Source organism: Crocuta crocuta, unplaced genomic scaffold (genome assembly GCF_008692635.1).
Source record: "Crocuta crocuta isolate KB4526 unplaced genomic scaffold, BGI_CrCroc_1.0 scaffold73, whole genome shotgun sequence".
Taxonomy (NCBI): domain Eukaryota; kingdom Metazoa; phylum Chordata; class Mammalia; order Carnivora; family Hyaenidae; genus Crocuta; species Crocuta crocuta.
In genome coordinates, this window is record NW_027529443.1 from 1,163,417 (window position 1) to 1,176,562 (window position 13,146).

Sequence of the window (13,146 nt, forward strand, 5' to 3'; positions counted from 1 at the left end):
CACAGACTGTGAGATCATGACCTGAGCTGAGGTTGGACACTTAATTGACTGAGCCACCCAGGCGCCTCATCAAGGAGGTGATTTTTGAGTCAAGACTTGACAAAAGAGAGTGAGTTAGGAAATACCTAAGACAAAGCTTTCCAGGTAGTGAGAACAGCCAGCACAACGGCTTTCAGGTGAGTGTGGGCCTGACATATTTGAAGAGCAGCAAGAAGGCCAGTGGACTGAGGGAGGGAAGGATAGTAGGAGAGGTAGATCAGAGAGATGATTTGGGCCACAGATTGGAGGGCCTTAAAGGCCACTGAGACACCTTTGGTTTTTTTCTCTAGGTAAAAGGAGGAGTCACTGCATGGTTTTAAGCAGAGGACTAACATGATCTTCCTTAAAAAAATTTTTTTTTTCTTTAGGAGCGCCTAAGTGGCTCAGTCAGGTAAGCATCTGGCTCTTGACCTCAGCTCAGGTCTTGATCTCAGGGTCTTCAGTTCCGGCCCCTCACTAGGCTCCGTGCTGGGCATGAGACCTACTTAAAAATAAATAAAGACATGAGATATAAAAAAATTTAAAAATAAAATACGATAAATGTTTTATTTGTTTGGAGATAGAGAGGAAGAGTGAGTACACATGCACACACCACTGGGGGAGGAGCAGAGACGGAGAGAGAGAGAATCCCAAGCAGGCTCTGCATTGCCAGCTCGGAGCCCCATAAGGGGCTCAGACGCGAACCATGAGATCATGACCTGAGCTGAAGTTGGATGCTCAACCGACTGTGCCACCCAGGCTCCCCTAAAATAAATTTATTTAAAGATAATTCTGGATGTGGGGCCAGTGAGTCAGTTAAGCATCCAGCTCTTGATCTCTGCTAAAGTCATGATCTCATGGTTCGAGCCCGCATGGGGCTCTGCATTGATGGCATGGAGCCTGCTTGGGATTCTGTCTCTCCTTCTCTCTGTCCCTCCTCTACTCGTGTGCTCACGTGCACAAGTACTCTGTCTCTCTCTAAATAAACAAACTTTTAAAAATTAAAAGGAAAATATTATTCTGGATTTTGTTTTTAGAGTGGAATGTGGTGGGGGTAAAGGTAGAAGCAGAGAGTCCCGTAAGTCAGGTGTGAGATGATAGAGGCTTGGACCAACATGGTTGTAGTGGAGATCGTAAGAAGTGGGTGGATTCTGATATGTATTTAAGGTGGAGCCACAGAATTGGAAATGGCATGAGAGAGAAAGAAAAGAGTTAAAAATGACCTCCGGGGTTTGGGCCTGAGCTACTGAAAATAATAACAGAGTTACCCTCAATGGAGACAAGCAGGCTGAAGGTAAGAGAAGTTTCAGGGAGAAAGATGGAGTGTTCAGTTTTGTATATTTTAACTTTCTGAGACCTATTAGACATGCCAGTGGAAATGTCACATAGGCAATGAAATATATGAATGTGGACTTTGAGAGAAAGGTCTAGACATGAAATATAAATTCAACATGTAAGTGATTAATAGGGGTTTTTCAGGCAAATAAGGGTAGGGAGTGATCTAGTGAAAGAAACGGCTTGAGCACAGGCATAAATATCTGAATTAGCAACTTATGTTTGTAGAACCATAAATACTGTTTTCACTGGAGTTTAAAGTACAAGGGGGGGTTAGAGCAGTGGAGGATGGCGCTGCAGGGGTCAGCAGGAATATGACTGCCAAGGGTCTTATGGGACAAACCAAGAAACTTCAACTTTATCGCGAAGGCAGTAAACTGGTATTTAAGAATGATCATTCTGCATCTGAAAGACAGAATTCTGGGGAACAAGTCTGGAAATGGTTTCAGTGGCCCAGGCAAGAGAGGTGTTGAGGGCGTGCACAAAGGCAGTGGCAGTGGAAAGGCCGAGGGAAGAGTGGATTTGAGAAGTACCTATAGGGTGGCAAAGTTTCAGATTGGTTGGATATGAGGGCTTAGGAGTCAGGTAGAGGCAAGGATGGGTTCTGAGGTTTTGGGTTTGATGAGAGTACGGGTGGTGGTGTCAACCAAGACAGGGGACAGTGGAGGTAGAGGGGAGTAGTTGCAGACAGAACACGAGCTCATCATGAGTCCTTTTAGATATGCTGAGTTGGAGGTGACAGTGGATGTTAGATATATTAGCCAAAAGGTTTGCTCTTGGGATTCGGGTCTCTTTGATAACAATTAGTTATCAAAGGATAGTTAAAACCATGGGTATGAGTGTGTTTTGGGTGAGGGAAGGGAACCAGTAAAGACGAGATTTCTCCCTTTCTCTCCATCACCAGGTCCCATTGCTTCTGGTATCTTCAATTCAACTACTTCTCTCCAACCCCATGTGATAACCTTGGTACTTGCCCATCATATCTTCCTTGCACTTTGGAAATTGTTCCTAATTTCCTCTTTCCCTCTATTGCCTCCTTTCAATTTATTCTCCTTCCAGAGGCAGAGTGATCACTTAAAAATGAATATATTGTCATAATATTCTCCTTTAAAATCTCCATTGGCTTTCCATTCCACTTTATAATAAACTCCAGTCTCTTCACAATGGTTTACTGGAGAGCCCCAGAGTAGCTCTCCAACCTCTTTTCACACCACCCTCCCCTCCCTCATGTTTGGATCACCCTGACTCCCTACAAGCCAGTCCTTTCCTCTCTGGATCTATGCACTGCTGTTCCTTCTACTTGGAATGCTCATCTGCCAGATTTTCACACAGAAAACTTCAGACATCAGCTCAAATGTCACCTACACACACACACACACACACCCCGCCTCCCCCCAAAAAAACAAAACATTTCTCTGACCCCCTTATTTAATGTGACCCTTCTCTTATTCTCTATAGCTTTATATTCATTTCCTTCACATCCATTTCAAAATTACTTGTTAATTGTCTATCTTTCTCACTACAGTGGAAGCTTTATGAGGTCTGGAGCATTATCTAACTTGTTCCCCATTATAATCCTGGCATCCAGGCACAGAGAGTTGCTCTGTACATTTTTATGGAATGAATACAGGTGGAATAGGAGAGAAAGATGATGGAGGAAGCACTAAGGAGTTGAGAGGGGATCTAGAGCATAGTGAGGGGATTGGCCTTGGGATGGAAGAGGGACACATACGTGCTCTGTTGTGACAGAGGCAAGGAGGAAAGTTTAGATGGGTATGTGGGCAAGTGTGTTTGAGGGGTACAGAGGCTGTGCGGCAAGGGCAGGGAGTTCAAGGATATCATGGTTGATGGCCTCTTTCTGGTGAGGTCATGTGCTGACGACTCAGAAGTTTCAGAGGTTGGGTAAAGGATTCAAAGGAGAATGGGAGCGCCTTGGAACAGTTACTGAGGAGAATGGGAGAGGAACCCACCTCCCCAACATTTTCAGACTACCACATGCCAGCTACCAGATGAGTGTTGAGGTTATAGAGATGAGGAGGATGTGAAACAGTCTTTGCTTTCAGAAATTTGCAACCCAAAGGAGATAGACTTTCTACAAGAAAGCTGGACTGCAGAATGCTGTGTACTGTAATGGATGGAGTGTTACAGAGAAGCATGATGAGAGTGACGACTCTTGAGAGTGGGAAAAACATTACAGAGGTTGTGCGCTTAGAGATTGGTCTTAAAAAAAGAAAGTGTGCACCAGGTAGAAACAAGTGTGTTCCACGAAGAGAGAACAGTGCTAGCCAAAAGTATGGTGGTGTAGAACAGCAGAACTGCAAGACATTTATGTGGCTGGAGTGAAAGACAGAAGGTGTTGTTGGAAAGCAGAGTTGAGGCTAGGTTGTAAAGGATGTTGTATGTACCAGGAATTAGAACTTTCTCCTGGAGTCATCAGAGGTCTTTAGCAGAGCAGAGAAATCTAGATTGTTCTTTTAGGAAGCTAACCCAGTAGGCAACGTGGGTGATGGATTGAAGGGAGGAGAATCTGGAGGCAGTGAGAAGGGTGAAGAGACACCTGGCTGCTGTAGTCCCAGTGAGAGATAATGACAGCCTAAAGTAATCAAAGGCACTAGGCATGGAGAGAAGGGGAGGGATTCCAGTTTTGATGATGGATGAAATGTGGGGGGTGAAGGGGGAAGATGGAGTCAAGGCTGACTCAGAGGTTTCTTGCTTGGGAGACTGGGTAGATAACGATACTGTTACTTGAGATGAAGATACAGTAAGAGAGGGTATACTAAGCAAAAGTAATAAGCTCAGTTTTTTTAAAAAAATTACGGTAAAATACATATAACATACAATTTACCATTTTAACCATTTTAAAGAGCATAATCTAATGGCATTAAGTACATTTACAATGTTGTGCGATCATTACCTCTAAGTCCATCATATTTTCATCACCCTAAAGGAAACCCCACATCCATTAAGCTGTTATTTCCTAGATCCCTTCTGCCTAGCCTTCAGGAGCCACTTGTCTACTTCTGTCTCTATGAATTTGCCTCTTCTGGGCATTTCATATAAATGGAATCATACAATATGTGACCCTTTGTGTCTGGCCTCTTTCACTCAGCATAATGTTTTCAGGGTTCATCCATGTTGTTTCACATGTCAGTACTTCATTCTTTTTTTCCCCATTTTTTTTATTGTGTTATAATATATATAACATAAAGTTTACCATCGTTAAGTGCATGGTTCAGTGGCAGTATGTACATTCACATTGTGTAAATATCACCACCATCCACCTCCAGAACTTTTTTCATTTTCCCAAACTGCAACTCTGTACCCATTAAATAATGACTCCTCATTCTCCTTTCTCTCAAGGCCTAACAACACCATTCTACTTTCTGTCTCTATGAATTTGACTACTCTAGACCTCACATAAGTGGAACCATACAGTATGTGTCTATTTGTGACTAGCTCATTTCACTTAGCATAATGTCCTCAGGGTGCATCCATGTTGCAGTCAGTGTCAGAATGCCCTTCCTTTGTAAGGCTAAATAGTATTCCACTTTATATATACATTATATTTGGCTTATCCATTCATCTGCTGATAGACATTGGGTTATTTCCACCTTTTGGCCACTATGAATAGAAACACTATGAACATTAGTGTACAGATTTTTGTTTGAACACCTGTTTACAACTTTGGGGGGTATATGCTTAGGAGTGGAATTGCTGGGTCGTATGGTAGTTGTATGTTTAATTCATTGAGTAACTGTCCCAGTGGCTTCACCATTTTACATTCCTACTAGCCATGTACAAAGGTTGCAATATCTCTACATCCTCACCAACATGCATTATTTTCCTTTATTATTATTAGTATTTTTTTTTAAATTTACATCCAAGTTAGTTAGTATATAGTGCAATAATGATTTCAGGAGTAGATTCCTTAATGCCCCTTACCATTTAGCCCATCCCCCCTCCCACATCCCCCCTCCCCCCACTAACCTTCTGTTTGTTCTCCATATTTAGGAGTCTCTTATGTCTTGTCTTCCTCTTTGTTTTTATATTATTTTTGCTTCCCTTACCTTACGTTTATCTGTTTTGTATCTTAAAGTCCTCATATGAGTGAAATCATACATTTTTCTTTCTCTAATTTCACTTAGCATAATATCTTCTAGTTCCATCCACATATTTGCAAATGGCAAGATTTCATTCTTTTTTATTGCTAAGTAATACTCCATTTTATATATATATATATATACACACACACCACATCTTCTTTATCCATTCATCCATTGGTGGACATTTGGGGTCTTTCCATACTTTGGCTCTTGTTGATAATGCTGCTATAAACATTGGGGTCCATGTGCCTCTTCGAAACAGCATACCTGTAAGATAGGGATTTCTGAATCATCAATGTATTTGGTAATTGAAGCCACTGATGAAAAAGAACAGAATAAAATTGAAAACTCAGAAATAAACACATCTATAGTCAATTGATTTTTTCACACCTACCAATTATCTATTTTTCCATGTTTTATACAATAAATAATGTATTAGTAGAGCAATATTATAAAAACTTTATAAGTAAACAAATGCACATATATTAAAGGTATAGGTTCAAAAGTTCTTCCTGATGGAAGTGCACAATCAAAAAGATTTGGACAATGGTGTTGACAGGGTTGTTTTCATAGAAGGAATTCAGGGTTGCTTTGTTGTCATATTGTTAATGAATAGAGATAAATATTTCTATATAAATTAAATGAAGCCAGCGAGAAGGTAGATGACAAAAGACTTTCTTGTAGTTAAAAAAAAAAGGTTGTCGGGGCGCCTGGGTGGCTCAGTCGGTTAAGTGTCCGACTTCGGCTCAGGTCATGATCTCACGGTTCGTGGGTTCGAGCCCCGCATCGGGCTCTGTGCTGACAGCTAGCTTAGAGCCTGGAGCCTGTTTCAGATTCTGTGTCTCCCTCTCTCTCTGACCCTCCCCTGCTCACACTGTCTCTCTGTCTCTCTCAGAAATAAATAAAACATTAAAAAAAAAAGGTTGTGAAAAATGATTAGGTTCATATTTTGCAAGTCTTGAAACACTGGTTAGGGGCCATGTGTCTGTATGGTTAACTGATTAAAAAAATTTTTTTTAACGTTTATTTATTTTTTTGAGAGAGAGACAGAGCATGATGAGCATGAGCAGGGGAGGGGCAGAGAGAGAGGGAGACACAGAATCCAAAGCAAGCTCCAGGCTCTGAGCTGTCAGCACAGAGTCCGACCCCAGGCTCAGACCCACGAACTGCGAGATCATGACCTGAGCTGAAGTTGGAAGCTTAACTGACTGAGCCACCCAGGCGCCCCTGGTTAACTGATTTTTACAAGGGTGCTAAGATCATTCAATGGGGAAAAGAAGAGTCTCTTCAACAAATTGTGCCAGAGGTACTGGATATCCACATGCCAAAAAATGAAGTTGGACACTTATACCATATACACAAATTAATTAAAAATAGATAATAGACCTAAATATAAAAATGAAAACCACCAAACTCTCAAAAAAAAATAGGGACAAATCTTCATGACCTTGGCAATAATTTCTTAAATATTACATCAAAGCATAGGCAACAAAAACAAGTAGAACAATTTGACTTAATTAGAATGAAAAACTTGTGTATCAAAGGGCATCATCAAGAGAGTGAACAGAAAATACAAAGACTGGGAGAAAATATTTACAAATCAAATATCTGTTAAGAGATTCATTTCCAGAACATATACAGAACCCCTACAATTCAAGTGACAAAACCGCAAACAACCTAATTCAAAAACAAAGGACTTGACTTATTTCAGAGACCATGTACAAATGATAAATATGCACACAGAAAATGCTCAACACCATAAGTTGTTAGGGGAATGCAAATAAAAACCAAAACAAGACACTATTCCCAACACGCTGGGATGGCTATTATCAAAAAGATAATAACAAGTGTTGGTGACAATGTGGCGATATTGAAACACTTGTACACTGCTGGTGGGGATGTAATACGGTGTGGCCATGGCGGAAAACAGTCAGGCAGCTTCTCATAGTTAAACAGGATTACCACATGACCAAGCAATTCCATTCCTAGGCATATAGAGATCTGAAAACAGGGACTCAAACAATTACTTGTACACCAGTGTTTGTAGCAGAATGATTCACAATAGCCAAATGTGCAAACAGTCTAAGTGTCCATCTATAAGGGAATGAATAAACAAAATGTGGTGTGTATGTACAATGGAATATTATTCAGCCTTAAAAAGGAAAGAAATTCTTCGGGGTACCTGGGCTGGCTCAGTTGGTAGAGCATGCAACTCTCAATATCAGGGTCATGAGTTTAAGCCCCATGTTGGGCATGAAGCTTATTTAAAAAAAAAAAAAGTAAAGAAATTCTGAAACATGCTACAACATCGATGAACCTTGAAGACATTATGCTAATTAAAACTAGCCAGACACAAAAGGACAAATATTGTATGATTCCATTTATATGAAATATCTAGAATGGACAAATTTGTGAAAATGGAAAGTAGTAAAGAGGTTTTTGGGATCTGGGTCCAGTGGGTAATGGGATCTATTGCTTAATGGTTATAGAATTTTTGTTTAGGGTGATGAAAAGTTTTGGAAATAAATAGTGGTGATGGTTGTACAACATTGTAAGTGAACTTGTTATATTTTAAAATGATTTAAATGCCAAATTTTATGGGCACCTGCGTGCCTCAGTCAGTTGAGCATCTGACTTCAGCCCAGGTCATGATCTCACAGTTCGTGAGTTTGAGCCCTATGTCAGGCTCTGTGCTGACAACTTGGAGCCTTGAGCCTCCTTCAGATTCTGTGTTTCCCTCTCTCTTTGTCCCTCTCCTGCTCACACTCTGTATCTCTCTCAAGAATAGAAATAAACATTTAAAAAAAATTTTTTTAAGAAATTTGCAATCTAAAACCAAACCAAACCAAAAAACTTACAATCTAATAAAATAATTTTGGACATTTCAGGAAAAAAACACTAAGTATTTGATGACAGCATGAGGACACTGGTTCCCTTGTCAGAGGAGATGGGGAATAACTGGAAAGGGGAATGAGAGAAGTTCCTCATTCTGGAACTTCTGGAATAACGGGAAATGTTTTGATTGGGGGGGTTATATGGGCATTACGTTTGTGAAAACTTATGCAATTTTATACTTAAGATCTGTGCATTTTACTTTCTGTGAATTTCACCTGGTGGGAGGGCATTATTAGCTGCTGCTAACCACTTGACTATTAATATATATTACTGTTATTTTCTCCTGCTTCTCACTTCCATGAAGTTCTTCAACATATATAGGCTTTAAATTTTTTTTGTACCTCTTATCCCCATTAATCTATTTTACCCATCTCCTCACCCTCTTTCCCTGTGGCAACTCCCAGTTTCTTCTCTGTATTTAAGACTCTGGTTTTGTGGGGTTTTCTTTAAATTCACATTTAGGTGAAATCATATGATATTTCTCTTTCTCTGATTTATTTCACTTGGCACAATGCCCTTAGGCCCATCCATGTCATTGCAAATGGCAAAATCTCATTAAAAAAATTTTTTTTAATTCACTTTTCAGAAAGAGACAGCGTGAGTTGGGGACAGGCAGAGAGAGGGAGAGAGAGAGAATACCAAGCAGGCTCTGCATTGTCAGTGTAGAGACCAAGGTGGGGCTCGAACTCATGAAAACCATGAGATCATAACGCCAAAACCAAGAGTTGGATGCTTAACTGAGCCACCCAGGCACCCAACACCTCATTCCTTTTTAAGGCTGAGTAATATTCCACTGTGTTTATATACCACATCTTCTTTATCAATTCAGCTATTGATGGACACTTGTTACCATATCTTGACTACTGTAAATAATGCTGCAATAAACATAGGGGTGCATGTATCTTTTCAAATTAGTGTTTTCATTTCCTTTGGGCAAATACCCAGTAGTAGAATTACTGGATTGTGCAGTATTTCAATTTTTAATTTTTTGAGAGCCTCCATACTGTTTTCCACATTGCTGCACCAATTTACATTCCTACCAACAGTGCACCAGGGTTCCCTCTTCTCTGTGTCCTTTGGATCTTTTCCACATCTAACATTTGCGATTTATTGTCTTTAAGGTACTAGTCATTCTGACAGGTGTGGGTGATAGCTCCTTGTGGTTTTGACTTGCATTTCCCTGATGATTCGTGATGTTGAGCATCTTTTCATGTGTCTGTTGGCCATCTGATGTCTTCTTTGGAAAAATGTTTATTCAAGTCCTCTGCCTATTTTTAAATTGGATTTTGTGTGTGTGTGTGTTTGTGTGTTGAGTTGTGTAAGTTCTTTATATATTTTGGATAGCAACCCCTTATCAGATATATCATTTGCAAACATTTTCTCCCATTCACTAGGTTCCCTTTCTGTTTCGTTAATAGTTTCCTTTGCTGTGCAATAGCTTTTTATTTTGGTGTAGTCCCAAAAGTTTATTTTTGCTTTTGTTTCCCTTACCGGAGGAGACACATCCATAAATATGTTGCTAAGGCCAATGTCCAAGAGATTACTTCAGAGGCTTTTAATTTTAAATAGTTACGTTGATTCATGGGGCGCCTGGGTGGCTCAGTCCGTTGAGCCACTGTTGGCTCAGTCTCTTGATTTTGGTTCAGGCCATGATCCCAGGGTCATGGGATTGAGCCCCCTCATCAGGCTCCATGCTGAGCATGGAACTTGGGATTCTTTCTATCTCTTTCCCTCTGCCGCTCTGCCCTCCTCTCCCCCCAGCCCTCTCTCTCTCCCTCAAAAAACAAAAAACAAAACAGAACAAAACAAACCCAACTAAAAAAAAAATAGTTAAGTTGATCCATTTTTCCATTTATAGTTTCTGGTATTTGTCTTACTTTAGAAAGTATCTTATTCGAAGTTTGCAAATATTCTTTTTTCCATATTTTTGCATCATGCATATGTGTGTGTGGTTGTATGTGTGGATTACATATAGCTGTTGACTAGCTGAAAACCATGGGCAAGTTTCCTGACATTGCTAAGCCTTGGTTTTCTCATTTGTAGAGTAGGGATAATGTTGATTTGCTTTTGTTATTGGTATGTTTGAACAAGATAACATTTGAAGGCCATTAAATGCTTGACCCACTTAGAAGTTATTCAGAAAAGGGTAGCTCTTTGGGCACCTGGGTGGCTTAGTCAGTTAAGCGTCCGACTTTCGCTTAGGTCATGATCTCGCGGTTCGTGGGTTTGAGCCCCGCGTCGGGCTCTGTGCTGACTGCCAGCTCAGAGCCTGGAGCCTGTTTCAGTCTGTGACTCCCTCTCTCTCTGACCCTCCCCTGCTCACGCTGTGTGTGTCTCTCTCTCTCCTCGAAATAAAACATTAAAAAAAAAAAAAAGAAAAGGGTAGCTCTTGTTATTTTATATGGTATTATCTATTATGGTATTTGACATCTTATCATAATTCTTTGTGTTTCTGTCTCTTTTAGTAAGGATTTTCATTGGTAGGAAATGTGGCTTTCTCAGTGCCGAACCAAGTGCCTGGCATTTAACAGGCATTCAAATGTTTGTTGAATAAATGAATGAGTTTATAGAACAGATGAATAACATAAAAGCAAGAAGTAAAAGGAGAAAGAAGGGCTAATTTTATCAAGGAGTCCTGATATGAAACTAAACACAAAACTGGAGTCCAACTAGGGTAGAAGGAAACTTATTAAATATGTAGGGGCTCCTGTCAAAGGACAGGCTCCAAGAGAACTGAGTTTCTGCTGATTGAAACTGCAAATGTTCAGGTAAAAGTGCATTTTTCTGGGGAGAAGGTCCATTGGCAGATTTTACTTTCTAGGAAACCAGAGCTCCGAGACGAAATCTATCATTATGAAGTGATGGAGGGCCTCCTCCCCCTCCCCTCCAAAGGAGTGGGTGGTTCCCTTCTCCATTGGCTTGCTGATTCTCATATTTGCAGATTCTTACATTTGTTTATAGTCAGGCTTAACTCATAAGCCCACTTCTGCTTCCCATTATCTGTGTGACCTTGGTAAATTTTTTAAACTGTCTAGGACCAGTTTTCCCCAATAACACCCACTGTAAGGGCCTGATGAGTGGATTACCAAATCAGAACTTTGCTATAATGCAGAGGGATTATAGTGCACAACTAATTGTGTGTCTCCTTGGCCTCTGCCCACCCCCGCACCCCACCCCACCCCTGCTTTAATTTTTTTTTGAGCCATTTGTTTTACATCCATTTACCCTGATCCTCAGGCCTTGAGGCAGTTCCTCACTTTAAACAGTTTGGCTCTATTGGTCCTTAGAATTGGGTAATTGCACTAAGTAAATATCAATTACGGTCATTTACAAAAACTGCTGTCCAAACATGCCCTATTATTCTGCAGTACAAGAATAATAAAAGCAAACTCACATTTGTTGATTTCCTATTGTGTACCAGCACTACTCTGGGTACTTTCATGCCTTATCTTATAATCCTGCAAATTAGACCTGTCATTAAGTAAGAACATTGACAAAGTTTTTGCTATATGGATTTTAAATTTGTGCCTGGACCATAGTAGACAATAAAATATCATTGTTTGGGGTTTTTTTTTGTTTTTTATTTTTTTTTAATGTTTTTTATTTATTTTTGAGAGAGAGAGAGACAGCGTGAGCAGGGGAGGGTCAGAGAGAGAGGAGACACAGAATCCAAAACAGGCTCCAGGCTCTAAGCTAGCTGTCAGCACAGAGCCTGATGCATTGCTTGAACCCACAAACTGTGAGATCATGACCTAAGTCGGACGCCTAACCGACTGAGCCACCCAGGTGCCCCATCACTGCTGACCAAATAAACTTTCTTTTACCTTTTAACCTAAATTTCACAACCATTCAGCATAGGCAGATGTGCTCCCAACCTTAAAATAAAACCAAAAATTGTTGAGTTCTCAGTGAAGCTGGCCTGTAAGAAGTTGTTTTCAAAGGGGTGTCTGTGTGGCTCAGTCAGTTAAGTGTCTTGACTTTGGCTCAGGTCGTGATCTCTCCGTTCACGAGTTCAAGCCCCACTTTGGGCTCTGTGTTGACAACTCAGAGCCTGGAGCCTGCTTCAGATTCTGGGTCTCTCTCTCTCTCTCTCTGCCCCTCCTCTGCTTGTACTCTCTCTCTCAAAAATAAATAAACATTAAATTTTTTTAAAAAAAAGAGAAGCTGTTTTCAATATATTAGTCAACAAATATTTACTGAGTAAATACTGTGCTCAAACTATGGAAACTGGGGCTTGTGAGAGCATACAATTCCAGGAACTGTGGTGCTGGTTGGGACGACAAAACTGAGAATAGGGAAAGGTGACCTCACCAGCTCCAACTGGGTGTGGCTGAGAGTCGGAGGAGCAGAGACTTTGCAGGTTTTCAGGAGAGATCCCTTGGTAGGATGGAGCAAGGAGGATTTGGTGAGAAAGGGCTAGATATAGTGTTGGGACACTTGGGCTCTAGTCTGGCTGAGGCTTAACTGGTTGGGAGACTTGGGGCAAGTCCCTTAACCTCTCCAGAAATCAGTCTGGCATCTGGAAAAATAAAGTGGGAGTGGGGGGTGGTAATTGTTGAACTTATTCAGTTATTGAGTGCCTTCCAGTTCTTAGATTTTAAAATTCTCTGTCAGCCATACTTCTTTTTCCTTTGAGAATAAAATACTTCCTATGCTTGGAATTTCAATTAAGTCAATCAATGGCATTCATCACCCACTATACTCTAGGAGACTGCCACAAATTCTCTCTCTCTCTCTCACACACACACACACACACACACACACACACACACACCACACATCAAGGTTTTTTTTT

General features: G+C 40.6%; 1 long non-coding RNA gene across 1 annotated transcript in view; it reads right to left on the reverse strand.

Moving 5' to 3' along the window:
• LOC144228550 (uncharacterized) overlaps positions 1–13,146 on the reverse strand; it is a 32,573-nt gene that overhangs the window by 16,578 nt on the left and 2,849 nt on the right. Inside the window, exon 2 of the long non-coding RNA XR_013334219.1 lies at positions 5,606–5,723. This is a non-coding gene — a long non-coding RNA (uncharacterized LOC144228550). The remainder of the gene's footprint in view (positions 1–5,605; positions 5,724–13,146) is intronic.